The sequence below is a fragment of the Argopecten irradians genome, chromosome 16, assembly GCF_041381155.1.
Source record: "Argopecten irradians isolate NY chromosome 16, Ai_NY, whole genome shotgun sequence".
NCBI lineage: Eukaryota > Metazoa > Mollusca > Bivalvia > Pectinida > Pectinidae > Argopecten > Argopecten irradians.
In genome coordinates, this window is record NC_091149.1 from 26,422,649 (window position 1) to 26,431,452 (window position 8,804).

General features: G+C 37.2%; 1 long non-coding RNA gene across 1 annotated transcript; it reads left to right on the forward strand.

Moving 5' to 3' along the window:
- Nucleotides 1–4,568: 4,568 nt before the first annotated feature.
- LOC138310678 (uncharacterized) lies at nt 4,569–8,195 on the forward strand. The gene is made up of 3 exons (XR_011206472.1): nt 4,569–5,535; nt 6,180–7,473; nt 7,906–8,195. It is a non-coding gene; the product is annotated as an uncharacterized lncRNA (long non-coding RNA).
- Nucleotides 8,196–8,804: the final 609 nt, after the last annotated feature.

Below are 8,804 nucleotides of genomic sequence, written 5' to 3' on the forward strand. Positions count from 1 at the left end.
AAATTTCCCAATCATAAACTTTTTAATTGGCAACATTTTTGAAACGTTGTATTCCACTTTTTTATCTGCATTCGAGGCAGAAACATATTTTAGATATATTAAGAGCCCAAAGTAATGCACATGTATGATTTATCAAATTCACTTGAAAGCATAGAAAGTGATAACTTTCCAGTGATCGTCGGAATAAGTAATAGCACGTCAATGGTAGTACGTACATGCAGATTTCTGCCAATGACAAGATTACATTACTACCAAATTAGGGTTAATTAATGAGCCAATCAGAAGGTCAGTCATTTTGACCTAGATATCGACAACTTACTGTTGTTATTAATTGTTCACTGCTGATGAATTCTACTAATATCAAAACATCAAGAAATCTATGCAGATATATCAAAATTCTGTTAAAAAAAAAAAGAGATAGTGATGGCCAATCAGAAAGCTTCTCTCGTACCGGTACATTACTAATAAGCCCCATCTACCGGTATCATTTACCTGGATTATAGCCTGCGATTGGACACGTTTTTTCTAAGTAATCCCGCTATGTCACGACGAAAGTTCACAACTGATCCTTTGGTTAAGCTGGAAATATTTCGATATCAGAGACGCTTGATGAACTTAAGAGACACTTGGGGTATCCTGCGGTCTAAGAATATGAATGTGTCGAGAAAAGTGATTCGTTATTGGTCAGAGCAGTAGCATAAAGGAATTCATGAAGTTGGAGATACAGAAAAACGAGTACCATTGCGGCAGATCACAACCAATGACTTAAACAGAGTACAGACATTATTTAGTGAAGATCCAACTAGATCAAGCTCAGAGATCCACAGAGAGTTGAAGGAGAACGGGAATACCATGTCCTTGAGTTCGGCAAAGCGCGCTATTCGTTTAGCAGGATACACGAGTACAACACCAAGATACTGTCAAATGATTGATCGACATGTGAACAAGGAGAAAAGGGTGAACTTTTGCAAAAGGATGCTAGAGGCTGATGAACATTTCAGTGACGTCATATTCTCTGATGAGTGCACTGTTCAACTCCACACTACCAAAATGACATTTTACAGGCCTGTCGACAGTGCACGGGGACCTATTTCGAAGCCCAAGCATCCACTCAAGATCCATGTGTGGGCAGCAATAAGCAAACGTGGTGCTTCACGCATTCTGGTGTTTGACGGCATTATGGATGGACCTTTTTTCGCCGACGCCATCTTCAAGGATACTTTCCCAGATAGCCACAGGTTCCAACAGAATAACGATCCAAAGCACCGTTCTCGTGTGGCCAAGGATTTCATGAGAGACAACGGCATCAACTGGTGGAATGATTGGCCTTCCGGTGAGTCTTTATATATTGGTATACAGCAAAAACAGTTTTGCGATATTTTTTTTTAATTATTATAATTGTCCTACCATTTGAAATTTATTAAATTTAATCCCAGAATCATGTTTCGCAGAGTTCCGTTTTATTACAGTGGTAAACAAAAGTTCGATAGGCAGTCATTTTTTTTTTTAAATATTAATGTTTACATTGCGGTCCATAATCCGTTGATTTCTCTGTGATTAATTTCGAAAGTAAGCCTATTTTATTGATATAAATGTAGACAAAAAGGTTGGACAAGAACGGAAAGCTAAATCAAGTAAATGGGATATCATTTAAAGATATCATAATTATTGTAGTGTTATTAGATTTCAATTACCAATTAATATCACAATAAGAAGTTGAGACAATACTAATAAATTTCAGCCTTTAATGATTGAAAATTGTTAACACTACCATAGTCAGTGGAATTGTCATACGCGAGAATATAAAGTTAAATAAGCATCTGTTCATGCAAACGCACATATAAAACTGTAGTTAAGGGTATGGTAAATGTGTGTTATTAGTTTTAAAAAAAGTAATGAAATTTGTCAGTCTAATTTATAGCTAAAGGTTGTTTTTTTTAATATTTCAGAAAGTGCAGATTTGAACCCCATTGAAATGGTTTGGAACCAGCTGAAACGCCACCTTGCACGGCAAAGTCCTAAATCCAAAGAAGAATTGCTTTTGTTTGTTTGTTTGTTTGATTTATTAACGTCCTATTAACAGCTATGGTCATGTAAGGACGGCCTCCCATGTATGCGGTGTGTTGCGTGTATGTTGTGCGAGGTGAGTGTACTGGGAGACTGCGGTATGTTCGTGTTGTGTCTTCTTGTATAGTGGAACTGTTGCCCTTTTTATAGTGCTATATCACTGAAGCATGCCGCCGAAGATACCAAGCAACACACCCCACCCGGTCACATTATACTGACAACGGGCGAACCAGTCGTCCCACTCCCTGTGTGCTGAACGCTAAGCAGGAGCAGAAACTACCACTTTTATAGACTTTGGTGTGTCTCGGCCAGGGGACAGAACCCAGAGCCTTCCTCACAGGGGCGAACGCTCAACTCAGGGCCAAAAGTGAGGCGGTGCCAAGGTAGGCATTAGGAAAGATAAAGTCAATTAGGAAGAAGAGAAAAAATAATATCCTAAATTTAGTCGCCTTTTACGATCATGCAATAGGGGCAGCAGGTACAATTCTAACGCCCTACCTTAGACTCGGCCTGGACCACAGCCGTCTCCATGCGCCTGTGGAACCTAAGCACGCCATTAAAGTAACACCATTAAGATAATATGGTAGTTGTGAGGTTTTTTTTGTTTAAATACTGACTAGATTTGAGTGAAAATGTACTATTCTGAAGAATATAATCCAATCTGAAATACAGTAGATATACTTTGAAACAATTAGAAGGTGGCAAGTAATATAATCCAATGTAACTTGTCTAAACTGAATGTCACACGGATCAAAGTTTTGGCAGATACAACCAGGTTTTCAGAATATACAGGTTTTAATTAAGAAAGAAACGGCCTACAATTACGGTGAGAATACACAGAGTTTAACGGCCCATCGACAACTAAGCTCATTTAGGGCCAAACTACAAGGCAGGCGTTAGTACCAGGATATAAACAAGGACTGTATCTAAATGACCAGGATAAGAAAAAGGCAAGCAAATACTAAAACAAAATTGTAAATGTTGACTAAAGAAAAAGAGTTACATAGGATAAAATAATTTTGGCTAAAACACACGTGAAAACTCATGCACAATGTTGACGAAACGATGAGTGTTGCGTTGATATGAATATAAGATGAGATGAGATGAGAAAACGTTCAACTTTTGTTAAAAATGCCGATCTCTTTGAGATAATTGAAAATACGATTATGTCTCACGACATGAAACAAAGTGTACATGTCGGAGACAACATAGTACTTATCTCTTATGTGTTAAAAATCAATACAATGCAATGAAACATGCTCCCATGTGAGAGGAGAATCACATGCATGGCATGTAGGAGGATCCTCCCTTTTCAATAGATAGGAATGTGTAAAATATGTACAACTTCCTCTCTGCGGTCTCTCCGACTGGACAGATTAGGATTAAGAGTAAGTTGTATTTTAAATAATTTTATTGTTTGATTCGGTAGACCACCTTTGTTGCAACGGTGTTTGATGGCTAACTGAATTGAAGGTTTGATGTCGGTATTTGGTAGTTTCAAATCTGTTAGTGCTAGGCGAAGAGCAGTCTTAGATGCTTTATCATCCTGTTCATTCCCCTTTATACCCACATGACTGGGAATTCAGAGATAAGTTATTTGAGTTTTAGAAGACAATCGAGATGTTCGGATCAAAATATTTTGGATTAATGTATTTCTAGGGTTTCTTTATTTCAAAGCCTAAAGAACCGAAAGAGAGTCGGATTTAGTGTCGGATCTCAAAGAAATCGGCATTTTAAACAAAATAAAGCCTAAAGAACCGAAAGAGAGTCGGATTTAGTGTCGGATCTCAAAGAAATCGGCATTTTAAACAAATTTTGAACGTTTTCTCATCTCATCTTATATTCATATCAACGCAACACTCATCGTTTCGTCAACATTGTGCATGAGTTTTCTCATGTATTTTAGCCAAAATTATTTTATCCTATGTAACTTTTTTTTTATTAAATCCACATTTACAATTTTGTTTGAGTTTTTGCCTGCCTTTTTCCTTATCCTGATCTTTTAGATACAGTCCTTGTTTATATCCTGGTACTGATGCCTTCCCTGTAGTTTGGACCTAAATGACCTTATTTGTCGATGGGCCGTAAAACTCAAACAAACAAAAAAAGATGTACAGCATGCTGCCGAAACATTATCACCATCTTTTGAGCCGTCAGTATAGATCTGAACAGGGAAAGTCCTAACGCACTTCCTAAAGGAGGATTTGTGTTCTTCGGGAAATGCACTGGATTTTGCCTTATCATGTAGAGATCAATAAATATCAGGTGTTTGAATGAGCCATGGTGGTACATCCGATACGGTGTACTCGTCAATGGTGTCGAAATTTATATTTAGTTCCAGCAAAAATGTTGAAATTCTGATGCCAAATGCTAGCCCTGCAGGTAGGGCGTTAGAATTGTACCTGCTGCCCCTATTGCATGATCGTAAAAAGCGACTAAATTTAGGATCTTATCTTTTCCCTTCTTCCTAACTGACTTTATCTTTCCTAATGCCTACCTTGGCACCGCCTCACTTTTGGCCTTGGGTTGAGCGTTCGCCCCTGTGTGGAAGGCTTTGGGTTCTATCCCCTGGCCGAGACACACCAAAGTCTATAAAAGTGGTAGTTTCTACTCCTGCTTAGCGTTCAGCAAACAGGGAGTGGGACGACTGGTTCGCCCGTTGTCAGTATAACGGGTGGGGTGTGTTGCTTTGTGTCTTCGGCGGTATGCTTCAGTGATATAGCACTATAAAAAGGGCAACAGTTCCACTATACAAGAAGACACAACACGAACATACTGCAGTCTCCCAAAACACGCACTTCACGCACGCTACACACTGCATACATGGGAGCCGTCCTTACATGACCTTAGCTGTTAATAGGACGTTAAACTAATCAAACAAACAAACAAAAAGCTGGTATGAGCTTTTGATGTTGTGTTAATATTTCCTGATGTTGTGGATTGAATACAAGGTTAAATGCAGGATTTTTGGGGTTGGATTTCAGTTGAGCAGCATACTATAAGGAGAATTTCTTTCGTCTAGAGATGGCTCATTAGCTTCCACATGGAGACTCTTCACAGGTTTTGTTCGAAAAGCTTCAAGTGCGAGACGCAGTCCCTGATTCTGTATAGGGTCAAGCATCTGTAGATAGGAGCTGCGAGCCGATCCATAGACAATAGAGCCGTAGTCAAGTTTTGATCTAATAAGTGCCCGATAGATACGTAGAAGCATTTCACAGGGATCCAAATTAGACAAGGTCTGGTTGTCACAAGTTATATTGTAACAATTAAATAATAGATAGCCTGGTTGGTATTTTCAACTATTTAATTTAAACCTCATTGATTTTTAATTGTTTAGGTCATAGCTGAACATATTGTTCGGCTACTTAATGGCAGTGATGATGGACCAAAGTGTAGAGCAGAGAAAGAAGTCGTGGTCGGTTCAATGAATGCTGTCCTAATGTGACATACACTTTTCATGCGAAAAAGGTAGGAAATATGTTACTATTCTCATTTAAACAATCTGCCATTACTGCTATTTTCTTATTCTATTTGGTGATAATCGTATTTTCAAAATGTACTTGTTCTAATTTAAGATATTTGCTTTCTGGTAAAAATGTTAAAAGATAAGTAAAAGAATGTTCTTAAAAGCATTGTGGCTAAAGCAGAGTTAAAGGTTCTCATTTACAGTGTTCAGATCATCAACAAAAAAACAAAAACAAAATTAAGAGCAATGTACTACATTAGTTGATTTATGAGCTGTAGAACGTAGGTAGATGTTTAGTTAGGATTTCTTTGGTCTTCAGATATCAACAAAACTTGAGGTATCCTTAAAAACTTAAAAAGATTTAAGCAGACAAAAGGCATCAATTTCTTTTATGCATTGTACTCCAAACAGATTCCGACACTGAGACGCCTACAGTCACTCCCACTCCTCCAACCAAGAGGAATGATGTGAATCTATGTTAGTTAGAATACAATGGTTGGTAGGGAGGTGGGCAAAACGTGAATGTATATTTTTATTTGACATACATAGTGATAAAGTTTATATGTAATCTATTTTAATTCATTTTAAAAAATAAAGTTTATTATGCAAGTGATGTTTTCTTTAAGAAATTGATTATTGATTTCAGATCTCGCATAGCAACTCTTCCAGCTGCTCCGTTCACCCTTTCCAAGCAGGAAAGGGAGAAGGCAGATGCCAGGTTGAAGATAGTGAGAGTGCCAATAGATTTTGGAGACATGCCATCTTCCTTATTTGGGAATGGATAAAGGTAACCATTTGGAGCAATATTTGTTAGTTTTTAGCTGGTGGGGTCTTAAATTCGTCTACATCTGTCTTCTCTTTGGGTATCGGGTTTTGTTTGTACTGAAATGTGGTTTCCAAACGAGTCAATATGATTGAAACTTTATACATGAAATGTACAGTTTATCAGGGGCCTGGAATTATTCGGAAAGTGAAGTGATCATGTGTTCTGAAAATGTAATTTGAATGGTAAAAACCAGGGGAAAATGTTACTTTTGACACTAATTTTAGCTTTTGGTCTGCCACTCGCTTATCAAAATGAATTCTTCAAGCATTCTTCTTGGGATGATAATAAAAAAGAACCACAGTTCAAAATTACAGAATTTATAATCAGTATTGTAAGCTTGATTTTTTTTATCAGTATTGTAAGTTTGATTTTGTTCAGATCTTCACTTCTGGAGTGCTGCGTTATATCCTTCAGGACTGCCTTGGGGTACGCCAACGTGAGACTATACATGTGTTTTTAAAATGTGTGGAAGGCATGTACTCTAGACAGTTGTCATTGATGGACATGGATGACATGGAGACCACGTGGCATGGGTGTCTGTCCTTGATGGAAAGGGACTTTCCATGTGCTATTCAGGCACATAATATTAGTTAAAAATAATAGTTAATATTCTTCATTATTATTTATCAAGATTTTTATTGATATTTTCAGAAAAAAAAACAAATATCTAACATGAAATTTATTGTCAAATATCTGAAACAGTTCTCAAACCAGTAAACAAAACTGCTCCTGATAATAAGAAAGTTGTTTGTTTACAAATATTAATGAAATTAGTACTTTTTGGCCTATTTTCATTTTATTCCAATTAGATATGATAATCAAAATACATATAAATTAATGGTGACATTAGAGAGTTCAAACGACGAAAATTCATAAGATGAAGACAAAAAGATGCTAACTCCAGTAACCTATCTAATTACCATAATATGTTTTCCTACATCTATTATTATTTCTTCTTTGGGTGTTGTAATGCATATTATGCATCATTTACCTGAGGCTGTTCGGGCCCGTTTTCAACTTTTGGATTGTCCCGTTCGAACGTCTAAACTCAGCTATGAGCAAGGCAATTGGAAGCACCCGTTACCCAGAGCTGGCTGCCATCAAGCACATGAAGGTGAGGTTTTATTATACTACAATTATTACTATCAGATAAAATGACTATAAATAAGTTTATACACTGACAAGCTGATAACATTCCATAATAAATATCATCCTTGCTAGTCACAGGCATAAAACAAACACAGAGGTAAAAATGCTGATATTTATATGATCCTTTTGATTTGTTAGATTTTGTAAAAAAAATCTCATTATCTATCACTACAAACAAAACTACTGTATTTTAAGCATAGCTTTTTATACCCATATTACAGACATCTTATAAGAACCTTGAGAGGAATAAAAATTCCTACGTTATAACCATGAATTTGTTGTAAACCTGTTCGTTATAAACGTGTTTTACTGTATTGAAATCATTTGATAAACATTTTTACACGTTTCTGTCTTCAATATACAATATGCCCAACTCAAATCATTTAATATATTACAGATCCAGTGGCTATTATGCGAGCTGCAGGGTACCTCGCCATGTCGGAGCCAGACCAAGAGTCCACAATGGATGAAAAAATCCATCTGACCGGTGGGAGGACCTTCATCAGGAACATGACTAATACGGAGGAAGCAGGAGTCCAGGAGGTGTACCACCAGCGGGGTGTTGCCCTGGACAGCAAACGTAGCGTCACTGTCCGCCACTACGCAAAGCGGTTTGTGCTCAAGCTGGGGAACACGACAACTTACAGAGCAGCAATGCGGAGTGGCCCGGTCTGACGAAGAACTGTGATAACGCTAGAGGGATTGTCACCACCTCTTGTGCATGTCTGGGAGGGAGATAATTTTTGGCTGCCAACCTTACCAGTGTAGGAAATCTGCGCCAACTAATGTTCTAAGGCAACAAACATTGACTTTTAATTAATAAGCTGATTCTTTAAAACTTGTAATGACGTTTAATATTTTTTTGAGCAGTGATTGATAATATATAACTTTGGAAGACTGTAAATGTGATACATATTGTCAACCATTCTAATTGAGATAAGTAGTGATCGTGCTCCAGATATTTTTTTAAGTATTTCGGTAATTAAATTTAATATTTTACCTGTGTATGCATCTGACTGTAGTACTGTAGTTACAGTACATGTATATTATCAAAACAACTGTAAGTCACAAAGTAAGATTAACCAAAATAAAGCATATCTGTTGCTATGTCGTTTTTGTTACCAAACCAAGTTTTTTCCTTAATGTATATTCACTATATCTCGCAAAAGACTTGATTCATTTAAATCATTTCGTTCAATGTATAAATCGACCTTCGGTTAACGTAGACAGCACCGCATTGTCAAACGTACGTAGACAGCACCGCATTGTCAAACGTACGTAGACAGCACTTTTTTT